The sequence below is a fragment of the Giraffa tippelskirchi genome, chromosome 3 (assembly GCF_054371585.1).
Source record: "Giraffa tippelskirchi isolate mGirTip1 chromosome 3, T2T-mGirTip1v1.2.pri, whole genome shotgun sequence".
Lineage (NCBI taxonomy): Eukaryota > Metazoa > Chordata > Mammalia > Artiodactyla > Giraffidae > Giraffa > Giraffa tippelskirchi.
In genome coordinates this window covers 81022596-81042405 of record NC_137277.1, presented here as the reverse complement: position 1 = coordinate 81042405, position 19810 = coordinate 81022596, and the positions used below count along the sequence as shown (strand labels likewise).

At 36.1% G+C, this 19810-nt stretch overlaps 1 protein-coding gene across 3 annotated transcripts in view; it reads left to right on the top strand.

Annotated features, from left to right (window-relative positions):
* The window catches only part of RBM45 (RNA binding motif protein 45), a 47002-nt gene extending 37589 nt beyond the window's left edge, over positions 1–9413 (top strand). For 2 of the 3 annotated variants that reach the window (XR_014079398.1, XM_081579605.1), the window contains one exon: positions 9131–9413. The gene's annotated coding sequence lies outside the window, so the exon portion shown is untranslated. Of the gene's footprint in view, positions 1–1847; positions 3508–9130 lie in introns of those variants that run through there. The other variant, XM_081579609.1, reaches the window with a different exon arrangement.
* Positions 9414–19810: the final 10397 nt, after the last annotated feature.

Here is a 19810-nt window from a genome sequence, read left to right as displayed (position 1 = left end):
AGAATAAAACATTCTGAATTTAACAAAGCATGTGAGAAAATTAATAAGCAGTAATAGCACAATCGGATTTCAGCAAAATTGCAATTTGAGATATATTAAAGGTCCTATAAAAAATACGTCATATCAAAACGATCTCCACTCCAAACCACACTGATGAACTGGCAGTCACAAATTTTACCATAGAGCAGTTTTAAACAGGTTTTATCACCTTTTATAGGCCTTGGTACTATAAATGTACTATGCTATGCATGCTATTATTAACTGCATTGCTTCTTAGATATGCTAAAGATAATCTGTACAGTGAAGATATTGCAGTGAACTCTTATGAACCTTTACATATCTTAGGAGCTTAGAATTTCAAGCACAGAGCATGTATCTTTCAAATTCAAAGAGCAAAAAGTAATCCATTATACATAGTTTTCATAAATTCTTCTTTAGCATTTCTTGTACATGCTTGTGATAGGTCCAGAGTACTAATAGAGAGGGGGGTCTTAGTAGAGGCTTAGAAAAATGGCTGATTTCACAGTCAGGGGGCTTCCCTTGTGGCTCAGCTGGTAAAGAATCCTCCTGCAATGTGGGAGACCTGGGTTCGATCCCTGGGTTGGGAAGATCCCCAAGAGCTTCCCTTGCAGAAAGGAGTCTACCTGCAATGCAGGAGACCTAGGTTTGATCCCTGGGTCAGGAAGATTCCCTGGAAAAGGAAATGGCAACCCACTCCAGTGCTCTTACCTAGAAAATCCCACGGATGGAGGAGCCTGGCAGGTACATTCCATGGGGTTGCAAAGAGTTGGACATGACTGAGTGACTTCACTTTTACTTCACAGTTAGGGCAGAGGAAATACAAGTAAACCTGGAACATCTTTTTGTGCTTGAAATTAAGAAAGTGCCCTTCAAAATGATGAAGGGGACCATGTCAAAAGAACACATAAATCAACTTGAAGTGAATGCCCCTAGATAAGTCTGGAACAATTTGAGCACCAAAATAATTAATAATAGTAATAAGTTATAATCCATTGAGTGAAATATGGATCTGAGTCATACTGAATAAATAAATAAATGAATAAGTTGTAAGTTTGAAAAGAACGAGATACTTACATGGCCTCAAAGTACCTACCTATAAAATACTTATGGATTAAAAAGGGAAATGGGGTTACTTCATAATAGAGAGGCCTGGAATACATTATTTTAATCAAATGATCAAAGTGAACACCCTAGTAATCAAGTAATCATACAAACTAAAAATGTGGAACCCTCTTTCCCCCAATAGGAGATAACACTTTATCACTTCTATGAGATTCCTGCCAAAGGGGCATAATCTTTTAAGGTGACATTAGAGCCACAGTGGGAACATTCTAAAAATTACTTACCTATGATCTTCAAAAGTTTCAAAGTCATGAAAATCAAGGAAAGATGGAGGAACTGTTCCCGACTGAAGACTTCTAAAGAGACATAGAACTAACCACAACAATTCTGGACTAGACCCTTGTGCTATAAATGGTGCTGAAACATTTGGCAATACTTGAACAGGGTCTAAGGATTAGTAGTAATGTATCAATGCTAGTTTCCTCATCTTGATTGGTTGTATTATGGTGAGATAGGAGAATGTCCGTGTACATAAGAAATATACACAATAGTATCAAAGGGTGATGAGACAGTAGGTTGGGAACTCACTCCCAAATTATTCAAATAGCAAAAATTCTTAGCACTCTTTTTTCAAGCGTCCTGTATGATTGACTGATTCAAAATGAAAAGATTTTTTATGAAAATACTAAGTTAAATGCACACTAAGTTACAGCAAATTCTCACAGATACCTGTCTCTCTCTATTTTTTTTTTTTGGCCATGTAGCATGCTGGATCTTAGTTCTCTGACCAGAGATTGAACCTGTAACCTCTGCCTTGGAAGCTCAGTTTCAACCACCAGGGAAGTCCCTGTCACATTCTTTATTACAAAGATTTCTTGCCAGGCTTTCTACAAGACAAAAACTAATGTCTGAAGGCAATTGTCTGTAAAAGCTTTAATAATGCCACATTTGTTTTCCCATTGGGAAGGGGTGAGCAACTGAAAAACAAAACAATAATATTCATCTATTCAAAGCTGTTTGCTGAGTGACTACACACAAGAAGCTCCGTGGTAGGTACTAATTTCCTCTCTGTGGTGGACACTGATACACTACCGAACACTATCCAAACCCCCTTTTAGGACTGAAGGCCTTATCACCCCAGCTGCTAGGAGTGCTGTGGACAAGACAGCCCTCAGCTGTCAGCCCCCTTCAGGGATTGCCTTAACTGAAGAGGGTTTTCTTCCCTAAGGCCATGTGCCCTTCCCAGGATGGTCTGCATCCAGTCACTGGTCAGTGCAAGGGTATGAAGTCCTGGCCCCCTTACTCCAATTCACGCATCTCCACGGGTTGTCTCATCTTCAGACAGTTCCAAAGGGCTGTTTTCTGTGAGAACCCATCACAGCCCAGTTTCCCCCTCTGCCAGTCCTTTCCCCTTCCCTGGCTTCCCTTGCAAAGGCAATGACCCTAGAATGCTCTTCATGAACCTCCTGCCTGCTAATCTGCTCAGAGTGTGCTTCTCAGGGAAACCAACCTATGCCATTCTCTCAGTGATTTTCCTCTGGAGTCAAGAAGGATCATTACTTTTCAATGTTTTGACTGTTAAACAAGGTGATATTTTTTAGCACTTTTTATGACTTGCCCTCTTGCCTTATCCACTTTCTGCTTCTTGATCAGCTGGCATATAATGAGGAGAGGCAGGGATTAAGAATGGCTCAGAAAGAACATACACAGAAGCCAAAGTCTGTCTTGGAAGGCAAGATTGACATGTAGGACAAGTTTGTTTGGCCTCTGCCTCCGTTTTCTCTGCTGTTGTCTCTCCCTTTCAATCCTGGCCTCCCAGTGATCTGTGTCCAGTGTACTCCTATTGGATGGCTCTTCCTTTCTCAAAAGACTTAACTAATTCTCACTGAGATGTTTGGACTTAATGTGTCATGCTCCTCAACGAGTTTGCAGTGGAAAGAATCCACTGTTTTTTCAAGGCTTACTATGGTTCAGAGCACTTCCCAGAGAGTGGCAGAAGGAAGGTAACTAGTCTGTCCGCATTAATAAGATGGATGTTTTTGGTACCCTACTGAGTCGTCCACACAGAGGGCAATCCTCTTCTCCATTTATACATCAATTGAAGTTCTCATATAATAAGTCCTTGGAGATATCTTGGGAAAAATAGTATTTGGAGCTACTTCTATTTGAAAAATTGTGATAAATTCTTTACTACAAGCATTAGCAGATGAAAACATTTTTTGAAGAAACAGTGAGGTTTAATTCTTAGAGACATATTTCATTTGTTAGCATCTATTTTCAGTGGACCATGGGCAATACAAGTCAAGGTTTAGGTAAAGAAAGCATTAATTTAAAATTCTGCCAAATTAGGTAGTTCGGGATATCTCTAAATATTTTTTAAACTGTTCAAGTTAAATAAATGTGGTATACTATCTGTTTTACAAATACCTTCATTTCCATTTTTTTTTCTTTACTAAGACAAAGTATTATTTGAATATTGCAACTTGATGCTTCAAAATCTTGTCTAAACAGAGCACTAAGCTTGTTGGTTTGTGTTTGTCCAATTATCTCTTTTCTGTTTTTTAAGTTGGCCATTTATTGGTCATTTTTCAGTTTTTCCATTAGTCCCATTATTTTTTAACAATATGCCAGCTGGCACCGTAGTAAAGAATCCACCCGCCAATGCAGGAGACACAGGTCTCATCCCTGGGTTGGAAAGATCCTCTGGAGAAGGAAATGGCAAGCCACTCCAGTATACTTGCCTTGGAAATCCCATGGACAGAGGAGAGTGTCAGGCTACAGTCCATGGGGTTGCAAAAGAGTCAAACACGACTTAACAACTAAACAACAACAACAACAAAAGTGGTAGCTAATGGTTCCACCATTAGTGTTTTATGTGGATTTCTTTGCAGGGAGGGAGGGTGTTTGGGTTTTTGTAGTTTAAGATCATTTTATTGAGCAGGGAGAGGTGGGCTGAGGCAGGGCAACTACAGCTCCTCCAGCCTGGCCTCAGAGGGAAAACACCCCCTCCCTGCCCCCCATCCCTCTGTCCTATATGTTTTTGATTACCAGGTCATCAGTTCAGTTCAGTCGCTCAGTTGTGTCCGACTCTTTGCGACCCCATGAATCGCAGCACTCCAGGCCTCCCTGTCCATCACCAACTCCCGGAGTCCACCCAAACTCATGTCCATCGAGTCAGTGATGCCATCCAGCCATCTCATCCTCTGTCGTCCCCTTCTCCTCCTGCTTCCAATCCTTCCCAGCATCAGGGTCTTTTCCAATGAGTCAGCTCTTTGCATCGGGTGGCCAAAGTATTGGAGTTTTCAGCTTCAACATCAGTCCTTCCAATGAACACCCAGGACTGATTTCCTTTAGGATGGCCTGTTTGGATCTCCTTGCAGTCCAAGGGACTCTCAAGAGTCTTCTCCAACACCACAGTTCAAAAGCATCAACTCTTTGGCGCTCAGCTTTCTTTATAGTCCAACTCTCACATCCATACATGACCACTGGAAAAACCATAGCCTTGACTAGATGGACCTTTGTTGGCAAAGTAATGTCTCTGTTTTTTAATATGCTGTCTAGGTTGGTCATAACTTTCCGTCCAAGAAGTAAGCGTATTTTAATTTCATGGCTGCAATCAGCATCTGCAGTGATTTTGGAGCCCCCCAAAATAAAGTCTGACACTGTTTCCACTGTTTCCCCATCTATTTGCCATGAAGTGATGGGACCAGATGCCATGATCTTAGTTTTCTGAATGTTGAGCTTTAAGCCAACTTTTTCACTCTTCTACCAGGACATGAGTTTTGTCAAATAATAGACCTCAGAAATCAGTTGTGTAAAACCTTGTTTTAGTTTAAAATATGAATTAGCCTCAGCTCTTTCATTTTAAAAACTATATTGCTGGTTCTATTTAAGAATTGGGGTTATTTAATCTTCCTCATTCTGTGAGATTTTAGATCTACTCAGGTATCAGATTGATTTTTATATTCTAGGACAATTCTAACGGAACAAGCTAAAGATTGACGTCGCTTTTTTTCTCCTCTGTTAGAGATTTATGCATGTAGTGTTCTAATTAGTTTAAAGAAAAATGTCAAAGACCTTTCCCCAAAGAGTTTCCATCTACTCATGTAAGAGGAATCAGATGTACAGCACAAAATTAATTTGTAGTGTCTAGTTCTCATTAACCAAGAGAGCCACGTTTTAAAAGATTTTTAGGAGATTACAAGGTAGTAAAACGTGTGTTTAGACTGGAATTCAGGTGAGGATCAGGTGAGGATTAAGAAGGGGTTTGAACAACAACAACAACAAAAAGTGATGATTGAAATAGGATAGAGATTCTAGAAACATGGTGATTATTGAAATAGAGTGGAAAATTAAAGTTTGCCTTCAGATAACTTTCTAATCTGTTCATGTTTTTGTTCACTAGTAGAGAGGATGAAAGTCACGTTTAAATCTTAGTTTCTGTTAACAGAAATGTCAGCATGTATAGTCAGTGCATTTCACTAGGTAATAAAATGGCTTCATTTTCCTTTATTTCTTTCATATGTGTTGTGTCTCAAGGAGAAAACCAGAGCAAAAGGATATTGGTGATTTAACATTTTGAGCATATTGTAAAAATTTGCAATATAAATTTTATGATTTTAGATCTTTTTTCTTCAGTACTATACCAGTCATCTGGGAATGCTGACTTCAGAGGATCTATAAGCATTTCACCTACGTCAAAAATAATCTAAATTCCATTGGAGAAAAGCACAGTTAACATTTTAATACGTGCTTTTTAGTCTTTTTTTTTTCCAGTCTTTTTATCCCGGGCTTATATCTTTATAATTTTACACAAATGATATCATACCACTCATTCAATTTTAAGTTACTTTTTAATTTAACTGTATAACATGAATATTACTCCATGTTTTATTATTCTTCTGCAACATAATTTTAAATAGCTATAAAGTATCCTATTGTATCCTATTGAGGCTTCCCAAAGAAGACCCTGCTAGTGGTAAAAAAACTGCCTGCCAATGCAGATGTAAGAGATGCAGTTTTGATCCCTGGGTTGGGAAGATCCCCTGGAGAACAGCATTGACCTCACTCCAGTATTCTTGCCTGGAGAATTCCATGGACAGAGGCGCCTAGTAGGCTACAGTCTATAGGGTCGCAAAGAGTTGGACAAGACTGAAGCGACTTTAGCAATCACATCCTTTGTATGAGGTATCACCTCACACCAGTTAGAATGGCCGTCGTCAGAAAATCTACAATAAATCTCCAGTAAATGCTGGAGAGGATGTGGAGAAAAGGGCACCCTCTTGCATAGTTGGCGGAAATGTAAATTGATACAGCCACCGTGGAGAACAGTATGGAGATTTCTTTTTGAAAAAAAAACTAGGAATTAAACTACCAAATGACCCAGCAGTCTCACTACTGGACATACACCCTGAGAAAACCACTATTCAAAAAGACACATGTACCCGTGATGTTCATTGCCACGCTATTCACAATAGCTAGGGCATGGAAGCAACCTAGATGTCTATGGACAGATGAATGAGAGGAGTATAAAAACTGGGGTAAATATATACAATGGAATATTACTCAGCCATTAAAATGAATGAATCTGAGTCAGTTCTAGTGAGGTGGATGAACCTAGAGCCTGTTATACAGATTAAAGTAAATCAGAAAAATAATTATTGTATATTAACGCATATGAATGGAATCTACAAAAATGGTACTGATGAGCCTATTTGCAGGGCAGGAATAGACATGCAGTCATACAGAATAGACGTGTGGACACAGCAGGGGTAAGGAGAGGGTGGGACAAATCGAGAGAGTAGTGTTGAAACATACATTACCATGTGTAGAACAGCTAGTGGGAAGTTGCTGTACAACACGGAGTTCAACCTGGTGCTCTGTGACAACCTAGAGGGGTGGGATGGCATTGGAGGTGGGACGGAGGTTCAAGAGGGAGGGACATACGTATACCTATATCTGATTCATGTTATTGTGTGGCAGAAACCAACACAACATTGTAAGGCAATCAAAAATTTTAAACAAGCATTCTATTGTAGATATGACCGCAATTTATTTAAAACCATTAACTTATGTTGGACTTTTAGTTTGTCTTCAATTTCTTCTTATTATTAATGACATCAAAATCATCAGAGAACAAGTTTATAGCTGAACATTCGGGCTACAGGCATACTTCACAAAGATAAATTCTCAGATGTGGACTAACTGGATCAAAGAATGTGTATGTTTTTCAGGCTTTGGAAATATGTCACTAAGTTGCTTCCAGAAAGGCTGTACCAAATGATATTCTAATGAGCAATGTATAAATGTATCTGTTTCCATACCTTCCCCAACATTGAATTTCATAACTTTTTTACAATCTTTGATAAATGAAGGAAAAAAACTGGTGTCTTATTTTTCCTAACTAAAAATTACTTACCAGATTTTCTAATTATGCCAATCAATAATGTTCATTACAGAGAAATAGTTTATTAAAGATTAAAAAAATAACCATAATGCCAAGAGCAACAGAAAACCAGCATTAACACATTCTTTGTATATACAGACATTTTGTTATGTCTTTTACTTTTGACATCATTCTTACATTAGATAGATTTGTACCTATATTCTCTTTTAATAATTTTAAGAATTGCTTAATTTTCAAATTTCTAATTATGGTAAAACACTGATATAAAATTCACATCTTAACCACTTTTTAAGTGTACATTTCAGCATTTTTATTATATTCACATCATTTTTCATATAATCATCATAACTTGTACATCTTGCAAAATTGAAACTACTGGCATTATACAATTTTTGCCTTCCCCAAGCCCCTAGCAACCACTTTGTGTTTCTATGAATTTGACTACTTTAGGTACATCATATAAATGGAATCATATAGTATTTGCCCTCTCATGATTGGCTTATTTTGCTTAGCATAAGATCCTCAAGTTCAACCATGTTGTACCATGTGTCAGAAGTTCTATCCACTTTAAGACTGGATATTCCATTGTATGTATATGCATGTTTGCTCAGTCTCTCAGTCACGTCTTACTCTTTGGGACCCCAAGGATTGTAGCCTGCTAGGCTCCTCTGTCCATGGGATTTTCCAGGCAAGAATACTGGAGTAGGTTGCCATTTCCTAATCCAGGGGATCTTCCTGACACAGGGATTGAACCCACATCTCCTGCATCTCCTGCATTGGAAGGTGGATTCTTTACCACTGAGCCACCTGGGAAGCCTTTCAGCTCCTTTAGACGTATACTCATAAGTAGAATTAATGAATCATATGGTGATTTTATTTTTAATATTTTTGAGGGACTGCCATGCTGTTTTTCCATAGTGGCTGCACCATTTTACATTCCCATCAACAGTGCGTGAGCTCCAATTTCTCCACATTCTTGCCAACACTTGTTATTTTCTGTTTTACTTGTATTTTATTGTAACAGACCTGATGAGTGTGAGATGATAAATTATTTTTCTCTGTCTGCCTCTCCCTCTCTTCCTCTTTCCACATCTTGAATCTCCTTCTGTTTAATCATGAGCTATATGATTTTGGGCCTGCTTTTATGCTATACACATAAAACTAGAAACATGACCCCTGATGGATCCAGGCTCATCCTTATAGCTTACTAACCAAACAGAAATAGTGCTTCCTTTTAGCCCCAGCTTGAAAAATCTCAGGTAAGGACACTGAACTGATTGGCACAGACTAAATCATACACCCATCCTCTGGACCAGTCACAAAGGCCAAAAGGGTGTAGTGTGATTAACTCTTCTTGTTCCATATGCATGTCCTTTTGGGAGGTGGGGGTTACTGTATAACCGTATGTCACCTCCCATTCAGAGCATAAAGAGGATGAGCAACTCCCCCAAATGAGGAATGGTGTAAGGAGGACAAACAGGACCATTTGTAGAATCACTGTGAACTGGGTAGCCAACTGAATCTGTGTCTGCTACACAAAGAAGCCTTAACAGTTGTATCTAATATACATTTTAAACCTTGATCACTAGATTTTAAATTCTTCATTCCCTGATGTCTTATTTTTCTCCTCTTTTGCAAAAGAGACATGAAAGAGAAGCAGACTACTCTGATAAATGATTTTCTTCCTTCCAAGCTGCCTATCTTCTTCAAGTTCATTTTCTAAAGACAAAGCCTGGTATTTGATGAGAGGTGTACTCTATTTGAAGAGAGTTTTTAACTAGGAATTGTATATTCACCTGCAGCATTTCAAAATTTATGTTTATACTCTTGTTCATGTACTTTTCAATTCTATCATCTCTGAGAAGGTCGAATATTACATACCATCTGTTTCTGTGAATAAAAAGTATGTTTTCTGATGAACAGAGCTTTTTGTCACTAAGAAAATCACTTTTTTTTTTTAAGTAACATGATTTTAAACCCTTGGGGTAGGAAACCAAATTATATAATTTAGTCTTAAATGAAACAGAGGTTCATCTACTGCTATTGCTAAATAAATGTTATGTTTAAACTTAATGCATTAATTTACTTCCTTAAAAATGAAACCAAATTTAATTTATGTCAAGGAAATTTCTGTTATATTGTTAAGCATTTAACAAGTGCTTATAATTTTTAAAATAATTTGATACTAATACTCTTCTATATATCAGAAATAAACTTGCTTAAAATTCTTTTTTTTTAAATACATCAAATTATTTAACTCCTGATTCTGAGGCCGTAAACCTTCAAAGCCATGAAACAGCCTGATTAATGTAAATTAACTTGTGGAAAAAGAGGTTCAGGAAAAAAATCTCCAGCATCTCACAGAGTGCCTATAATGGAACAGGAGAATAAAGTCAGATTTTCTTGATGTCTCCATTCTGCTCTGGATCTGTTTCATTATAGTATTATTAGAAATTGTACTTCCTCTAAATATAAGACAAAATTAACATGAGATTTTAAGTGAGCAATATATTAAACTACACATTAGCATAGAAATATAATAATGCTTTCCCAGATAAAGGAAAGATAATGAGTTTATGATGATAATGAGTATAGTAGTCAATGTTTATTATTTAATTATAAATAAATTATAAATGATTATTGAAATAATATCATAGCTGGCATTTTCTTACTTAAGATACTGTGTTAATCACAAATCAGACCTCTGGTGAAATTGGGTTGAAACGTCTAAAATAATATGTAATAAAACAGTTGATTAGGGATAAGGCCAGCTTTGAGCCTTTGTTGTTATTGCAAATATGTTCACTGTGTTTATGATTTATACTTCTATATTTCAAAAACAAATTTAGACTACTAAAATAAAATACGTCAGCAGCTATAACAAAGCAAGTAATGAAAATGAAAGGAGTTGAGATATTATCAATTTACACTTTTCTTTTTGAAACTGTCAGTTCCTCAAAGAACTGTGACTTTCACATCTTACCCATCTCAGTATGATCAGGACTAGCACAGTATTTGGCTTATGAAGGCTCTCAGGAAATGTGTGTTGAATGAAAGGAAGAATGAAAATAACAACTGGAAAAAAATTAAAAGGAGTGAAAAATATGGGAAGAGAGAACAGAAAGAAAAGTGGGGAGGGAGGTGAGAGAGGGGAGGAAGACTTTAAACTTTTTGTTTTCAGTTTCATTGTGGGTCTAATGTCACTTGATTAGAGAAAGCGCATCAGAGTCCCTAAGACCTGGAGGCAGGGGAAGGGGGAATTCTAGAGGACCAGATACCAGAAGGCACGACCATCCTACTGCTGGGACCTCCTACCTCTCCACTGAAGACAACTGGGTAAATAACTACTGACAGGACAATCTGAGAAGTCTAAACCTGTCCACCACTTGGTCTTTCTGTGAAATGACTGCTTTGTACATTGAATTCTCAAGGATTTTCAAAGCCAGAAAAGAGAGAATGGAGGGTGCCATTCTCAATTCCTCCCCCCGACCCCACCATCACCTCCAAATCTGATCATTCACTATTGAATTTTGTTTCCAAGTGCCTATCACACCTCTTTCAATTCTAACCTTGGGTCTTTGATGTTAAAACAGGACATAATATCCTGGAAACTTTACTGAATCTCCAAATTTATAAGTACTTCTCAAGTAGTTATTAATAGATTCTCCCATAACATATAACTGAAATGTTTAAGTGCCCCTATCAGAGTCTTGTGGCTCAGTTGGTAAAGAATCCGCCTGCAATGTGGGAGACCTGGGTTCGATCCCTGGGTTGGGAAGATCCCCTGGAGAAGGGAAAGGCTACCCACTCCAGTATTCTGGCCTGGAGAATTCCACGGACTGTAAAGTCCATGGGGTCGCAAAGAGTCAGACACAACTGAGTGACTTTCACTTTCATCAGAGTCTTAATAATAAATGCAGGATTAAGGTTCATTCCTAAGCTCTTAGCATTAATTCAAGTACCAAAATAAAGTGTATTCTACATTTCCATTATATCATTATTGTGATAACACTACTACCAAGTCCATCCTGAATCTGTGTACGTGTTGGGGAATGCCATCCTCACTAAGATGCATGCAATGCTTCCTCATTAGTTATATGATTCATATCAGATCTATCCAAAAGGCAAAAATCAAAAAGTTCCCTAACCGTGTTGTAAAGAGCTTGGGAAACAAACACTCTCATCCTTTGTGGATACAAATAGGTACAAACACTTTGAAAGACAATTAGGCAATATTATCAAAATTTTAAAAGCATATACCTATAGACAGCAATTCCACTGTGGGAAATTATTTTATAGATATATTTGCATGTCTGTGAAATAATTTATATATTAAAACACATGCTAACCAAAAACTATAAACAAACTAAATAGTCATCATTAAGGAACTGTGATACAGTTCATCTTATATGTCAGTTTGTCTGGGCCACAGTGCCCAGGTATTTAGTTAAACATTATTCTGGATGTTTCTTTGATTATGTTTTTTGATAAGATTAACATTAAACCAGTGGACTTTGAAAAAGCAGGTTGTCCTTCATAATGTGGGTAAGCCCCATCCAATCACTGAAGACCTGGATGTAACAAAGGACTACCTCAGATAGGAAGGAATTTTATCAGTAGATGGCTTTTGGACTTGAAATTCAGCAGCATAGCAACCCTGATCACCAGCCTGATGGCCTTTGGAAGTGAACTACAACATCAACTCTTACCTGGGTCTCCAACTATTTAATCTGAGTTTCAATCGTATCAGTATGTGTTATGGTATGCAATATTTTTTATATTCTGCATTTGAAACAGTATTATAATCATTTTAATTTTTAAATTGGTATATACATTAGCTGCATAATAAATATATGATACAAATGCATTTTCTATGAAACTTAACATATTTGTAATTTAGAGTCATTAAAATGCAAACAACATTTACATCATATGCCTTCACAAATTCTTAATGTGTTTATTTCACTTCTCTAATTATTGTTAATGCAAGATTTCTTTTAGCCCTTTTATGTTTGACAAATGCTTAATAGAACTTCTGAATGGTAACTATAGACAACAATTCTGTATCATGTATTTGAAAGTTGCCAAGAGAATAGATCTTAAAAGTTCTCATTCACACAAAAATTGTAACTGTGAGATGATAGATGTGTTAACTAACCTTATTGTGACAATTATTTACATATATATATATATATGAAATTGTTGCATCATACACCTTAAATTTACACAATGTTGTATGTCTAACATATCTCAATAAAGCTAACTGAGGGGTAGGCAGGGGAGAACTTTTAAGATTTTCATCTCAGCTCCAGTAATACTTGCTAGAGACAAATGTCACAATGAAATCCATCAAAACATGCTGCCATGTTCTTCTCACACACAAATGATACCTGTCATCATTCCACAGCTATGTTACTGTAATTCAGTCAGATTGGTTGTGAATCATGAATGTTTTATTTTTCAGTATAATTTGAACAGTTAATGAAATTTAATCTGGTGAAAAATAATTCATTCTGAAAAAGGCATTCCCAATCATCTCTCAGACACCCAAAGTAACTTTTTTAAAGTCTTCTCCAATGTATACTTCTAAAGCCAAAGATGATATTTTTATATTTAAATCATGAATATATGGTCAATTCAACATAATTACTATTATTGTAAAAGCCTTCTGTTTGGGATAAAAAGACAAGAGATAGCTTAGTTAGGCATAAAAATTTCTTTTAAATTATCCAAAGAAAATGAGAGTAATTGAAATATCTGAGTATTCTGTTAATGAGTAAGGCATTTGGTACCCAGTATGAAAGTGAAAGAGGAGAGTGAAAAAGTTGGCTTAAAGCTCAACATTCAGAAAACTAAGATCATGGCATCTGGTCACATCACTTGATGGGAAATAGATGGGGAAACAGTGGCTGACTTTATTTTGGGGGGCTCCAAAATCACTGCAGATGGTGATTGCAGCCATGAAATTAAAAGACTCTTACTCTTTGGAAGGAAAGTTATGACCAACCTAGACAGCATATTAAAAAGCAGAGACATTACTTTGTCAACAAAGGTCTGTCTAGTCAAGGCTATGGTTTTTCCAGTAGTCATGTGTGGATGTGAGAGTTGGACTATAAAGAAAGCTGAGCACAGAAAAATTGATGCTTTTGAACTGTGGTGCTGGAGAAGACTCTTGAGAGTCCCTTGGACTGCAAGGAGATCCAACCAGTCCATCCTAAAGGAGATCAGTCCTGGGTGTTCATTGGAAGGACTGATATTGAAGCTGAAACTCCAATACTTTGGCCACCTGATGCGAAGAGGTGACTCATTTGAAAAGACCCTGATGCTGGGAAAGATTGAGGGCAGGAGGAGAAGGGGACGACAGAGGATGAGATGGTTGGATGGCATCACCGACTCAATGGACACGTGTTTGGGTGGACTCTAGGAGTTGGTGATGGACAGGGAGGCCTGGCATGCTGTGGTTCATGGGCTCACAACGGGTTGGACACGACTGAGCGAATGAACTGAATCTGCAGTAAACCATGTGATGTATATTTAAAAATTGTTGACCTCATACATGGATTCCAGCATACAAATATCCAGCATTCTTTATATAACAGCATGTACCAGAAGCCCTTAATACACATATGCCCAGATAAATTAATGTCCCCTTCTTAGACACTTCATCTGGATAAGTTTATGTGCCAAAAAAGAAAACAAATTACAGGATGGGGAGGCAGGAAGATGTAAGGGGTAACACAGCATTTTATGATTTATCAAGATTTAAGACACCATTATTTCATTTTAAATACTGCTGAAGAAAGTAATATACCTAGCACTATTAGCATTTTTGCTAACTTCTTATTAAACATTGTTTAGTAACCACAATACTATTTGTTATTGTCCCAGTTTGTGAGAAGAGATCAGCAACAGCTACTAATGTTAAGAACTAATATATCTAATCCTGCTTTGGTTACTTTGGTTAGGTAGACATTTATTTATTGCTTACCCAGCATTCATTCCTCCTCCTTTCAAACAGCATTTAGATTTTGTTTTGGGGAAATTACCCCTTCTGTTTGAATGGGATTTACCTCAACCCTAACCCCAGGTCTTTGGACCTGACTGGCCCATCCTTTGGCCACTTTGATTGGTTTAGGAAGAGTGGTTTATGTATTCATTGCTATATACTAATTTTGTAACTAACAACTTTATTGTATTCTCTTACAGTTTTTGTAAGATTTCCTTGGATTTTCCAAATAGGCAATCACATCATTTTTCCAATTTTATTGGGGTTTTTAAATATACAATCATATCATTTGTAAATTATAAAAATTATACCCATTTTATCCCCTTTTTTCTAACTGTATTAGCTAGTACCTCAAAAACGTGTTAAATAATGTTTAGCTTTAACTTCTAGAACATGCTTGACTTGTTCCTGACTTTAACAAGGATGTTTCCAGTATTTATCCATTCAGCATAGTGCTAGTTTTTAGGGTTTAGGTATGAGTATCTTATCATGTCAAGCAAGTTTTTTCCTAATCCTATGTGGTTGGGAGGTTTATTTTCTTAAACCAATAATAAATATTGAACATTTTCAAATATCTTAATAGCATATATAAAAATTATTTTCTCATTAGATCTATTGATATAATAAATTATTCCACGTTAAATTTCCTAATATTGAATTATCCTTATATTTTTTAGATAAATTTTACTTGGTCTGGTATATTGTAGTCTCAGTGTGATACTGAATTCTTCTTACAATTTTTTAAAGAAATTTTACAGTCATAGTCATAAGTGAATTTGGTTTGCACTTTTTTTAAACACTGTTATTAGGGTTCATTAAAATAATTTAAGGGGTTTTCTTCTTTTAATATGCTCTGAAGCACTTTAAATAACATTACAATTGTCTGTTCCCCTATGGGTTCCATGTGAAACCTCTGGGCCTGATGTTTTTCATCAAGAGAAAGGAAAACAGATTAGGTTTTACACAACATTTTTCTTCTGTGATAGATCTATTCAGATTTTCTATCTCTTCTGGAGTCAATTTGGGGCAATTATATTTACCTCATTATAGTACACCTAAATAATACCATAAATAAGGTATTGTTAAAGTGAGGCCTATAGCTATTTTCAAGTGTCTGTTCATTTCTGCATCCCTGTGTCCAACTTTATATTCATAGATACAATTATCTATGACAGGATTAAGCACAGTCTCATGATTCTTTTTATTTCCTTTGCATAAGTGATTATTTCTCCCTTTTTTTTCTTATTCTGTGTATTTGTGCTTTCTACATTTCTTTGTTGTTGTGATTATTTAAGTTTATGCTATATCGTTACTGTGTTTTTCTTAAAAGGTAGTTTTTGTATTTATTTATTAGTTTCACTATTTTTAAATTTTCTAAATTATTGATTTCTGTTTTATCTCTATTAATTTTTTCTCTTTCCTTAAGACTAACTTGTTATTTACTTTATAACTTATTAACTCATATATATTTATTCTTTCCTTTTTACTAGAGGTCCTACAAGATACCTCTGTGCAGTACTTTACCTGTAACTCATTGGTTCTAATATAGTTTTTCATTGTCCTTATTTCCTATATAGTCTCCAGTTTTAGTTTGAATTTCATGTATCACCCAAGAGTTGAGAGTGCCTGCTTTTCAAGTTTCTAGGTAATAATGGTAGAAACTTGATGTAATCTGGTTTTGCTATTAATTTCTACTCTTACTGTATTGTGATTAGAGAATATTGTTCACATTTTTCCTTTCCACAGTTTGTAGAAATTTTCTTTATGGCTTAATCCATGGTCAATTTTTATAAATTTCCTTTGGAAACCTGAAGATATATTCTCTGTTTTAACAATAAGTACTGTCTTATTCACTATATTATTTATTAAATTTTACTTATTTTTTGTCTTTGTGATCTATTGTGGGCTGAAGTGATTAATTTCCCTTCATTGATGCATTTCTATTTCTTATTGCATCACCTTGGATTTTTGCTTTATGAATGTTAATGCTATTTTATTTAATAATAGATATAAATTATTCATGTTTTCTAGTGAATTGTACTCTTGAATGCTATAAAGAGCCCTACTTTTTTCTTTTAATAGATTTTCCCCTGAATCCAACCTCGTCTGGTATAAGATCACAATCTCTGCTTTTTTTTTTGTTTTAGGTATATCCCTTGAATTCAGCACTGAATTCACTTCGTGATACAAACAAAATATATTCTTTTAAAAGTAGATGAGTTGTTTGATGCATGATGTAGGGCGCTCGGGGCTGGTGCACCGGGATGACCCAGAGGGTTGGGGTAGGGAGGGAGGTGGGAGGGGGGTTCTGGAAGGGGAAAACATGTACACCCATGGTGGATTCATGTCAATGTATGGCAAAATAAACACAATATTGTAAAGTTAAAAAACAGATAAACTAATTTAAAAAAAATAAAAAATAAATAAAAATAGGTGAGTTTAACCCATGTATATTCACTGACTGGACAGACATTTGGTTTCAGTTTTTTCATGTTATTTTGTAATTGTTTTATATTCTTAAGATTATGTAACTAGTAGTCAGTGTTCTTTGATTTTTTCCTTGTGTATTTCTTATGCTAAATAGAAAGTTGGTATTGCTCTAGTTGTTCTCTTCTCAATTACAACTTTATAGAATGCCCCAATCCTCTATTTATCAGACATATCTATTTTCCTACTGTAAGCATTGATTAAATTAATATTTTCTCTGCCACCTCCTACTCCTTTTCTACTGCATATTTTAAAAATTATATTTATGATTGACTTCCACCCATTAAAAATAAGGAAATTAACATATTTATGTGCAATTTACTTTCTTTCCCCTTGCCTCTTGTAGCCCTTATTAGTTTTTCACTTTTGCATTGTCAGGCACATAAGCTTTACATTTTGTTCTGTCACCCTGATCCCTGGACTGTTTTATTCTTAGATAAATACATTCATTGCTCCCCACCAATCCTCTGTAGCAGTTTCTCAGGTCATCTCTTGTTTAACCTGTCATCAGATTGAATCATTAAGTAGGGCTCAAGGGAACAATATGCATGCTCAAAACTTTGCTTTATATTTTTACACTTGAGCAACAATTAGGTAGCATCTTTGGCTTATATCCTTTTTTTCCTTAAAGATTTTCTAGCATTTAATATTGCTATGGAGAAGTCTGTAGCTAGCTCAATTTTTTTTTACTGATCTTTGAAATTCGGCAGCTTTAGTAGGCTATGTTTGGGTGAGTTTCTCCTTGAACATATTGAGTCCTTTCAAGATGTAGGTTCAAGTATTATTTTATTTTAGGAAAAATTTCCATTATTATATCTTTAAGTATTATTTAATTACTTTTGTTTGTTTTCCTCACACATCAATGACACATTTGGCTCTCCTTTGCTTGCCTTTTATATCTGCCATTACTCTCTTTTTAAAAAAATTTTATTGAAGTATAGTTGATTTACAATGTTGTATTTCTGCTGCACAGCAAAGTGAGTCAGTTATACATATACATATACATATATCCATACTTTTTTTAGATTGCTTTTCCAGATAGGTCATTACAGAGTATTGAGTAGAGTTCCTTGTGGTATACAATTGATCTACCGTTACTTTCTAATCTTTTTTTTTCATTTCCATTTCATGTTGCTTACTTCCTCATTTCCGTCCAACGTGTCCCTTTCTGTATTTTCACCAGGATCTATTGGCCCATGTAGTCTTCACCTTTTGCTTTCACAATGGTTAATTTTTTTCTTCCACTTTCATGTACCCTATCAGTTCACATCTCATTTCTCCCTGTTGTGTTAATATCTGTTCCATGAGTTCTTCTATCTCTGCTTTATGGTTTTTACTTATAGAGGAGATTCATTTCTTCTATTCTTAAGATTCACAGTAAAATGTTTGATCATAATTTTCAGCAGCTCTCTGGAAAATTTTTCTGGGAAGTATGCTTTATTAACCCTCTTTTTTTTCCTTTGTGTAGTATCTATGTATGAACACTATGAATATTCCTTCTTGTTTACTTATCTCTGAAGCAGCTGAATTTTTCCTGTGCCACTATTTGCAAGAGGTTCATGTAGTAGAAGGAGTGGGGCCAGTCATAGGCCAGCTTAAATGTCTTTATAACCTTAATTTTGTGTAATTTTGTTTAACTTTTGCTTTTGCTCAGCCAGAGGACTCAGGCAGTGGATTTTCACCGTGCATTTTTCTTCTGTGCTATAGAGACAGACTGCTTCCTGTAAATATAGCTCGTCACAATATTTCCTCATTTAGATCCTCTTGCACTGCTACTCATAACCAAACAGATCCTGGTACTTCCATGACCAACATGTGTACTTTGTCCTTCCTATTATAAACAAAGATTTTCAATTTGGGAAATGAAGATGTACCTGTCACCTTTAAGAGATGTTCTTTGCCGCCTCTAAGACTTACATTCGTAGACCCTCTCTCTGCTTTCTCTAAGTGCACCCCTGCATGATCTCCACTGCTTTGGGAGAACTACTGCTCCCCTTTTTTTCAGCTATTTCCTTAATATAATGGGGAATATGGCTGGTGAGTTTTTTCTAGCTTTCCTTTTTTCTCCTTCCTTTTCCCCTTCCTCTCTTCTTTTCTTCCTCTCTCTTTTCTTCCCTTCTTGCTTCCTTCCTTTTTTCTTTTCTCCTTTCTTTCTTCTTGTTGCTTTTGCATGATTGCCAGTGAGAGAAGAGAGAAATGGCAACTTCACATTGACTTCTTATGTGTATTTTGAAGGTAGAAACAGGATTTGATGATTAATTAGATATGAGAAGTGAGGTTTCTAACTTGAGCAATTAAGTGGAATGTGGTATCAGTCACCAACAAGGAAAACCCTAGAGGTGTGATAGGACAAAAATCATTGAGTTCAGTCTTACACATGTTAAGCTTGAAATGCCTGTGAAACATTAAATGGAAAGGTTTTAGTAAGAACTTGGAAAACTATGTTCATAACTCAGAGAACTGATTTAGACTGGAGGAGTTACCTAGAGAAGAGAAGCACCTGGGGCCCTGGATGAAAGCTCAGAGAACCCCAACACTTAGAAGTTGGTAGAAGAGGAAACCATGAGAAAGTTGAGAAAAGTGCAGTTAAAAGGTCCAGTAAGATGTCAATAAAAAGGTGTGCATTGGATTTCACCACATGGAAATCACTAAGAACAACCTATGGTATTTAGTGAGAGCAGTTTGGGTGGACTGCAGGGCTGAAGCCAGACTGAAGAGTCCTGTGGAGGGAAGGGGAAGTGAAGAGGTGGAGAAATTTTGCTATGAAGGTTAATAGAGAAATGTACAGTAGCTGGAGAGATGATGATAAGATCAAGGGAAGCGTTCTA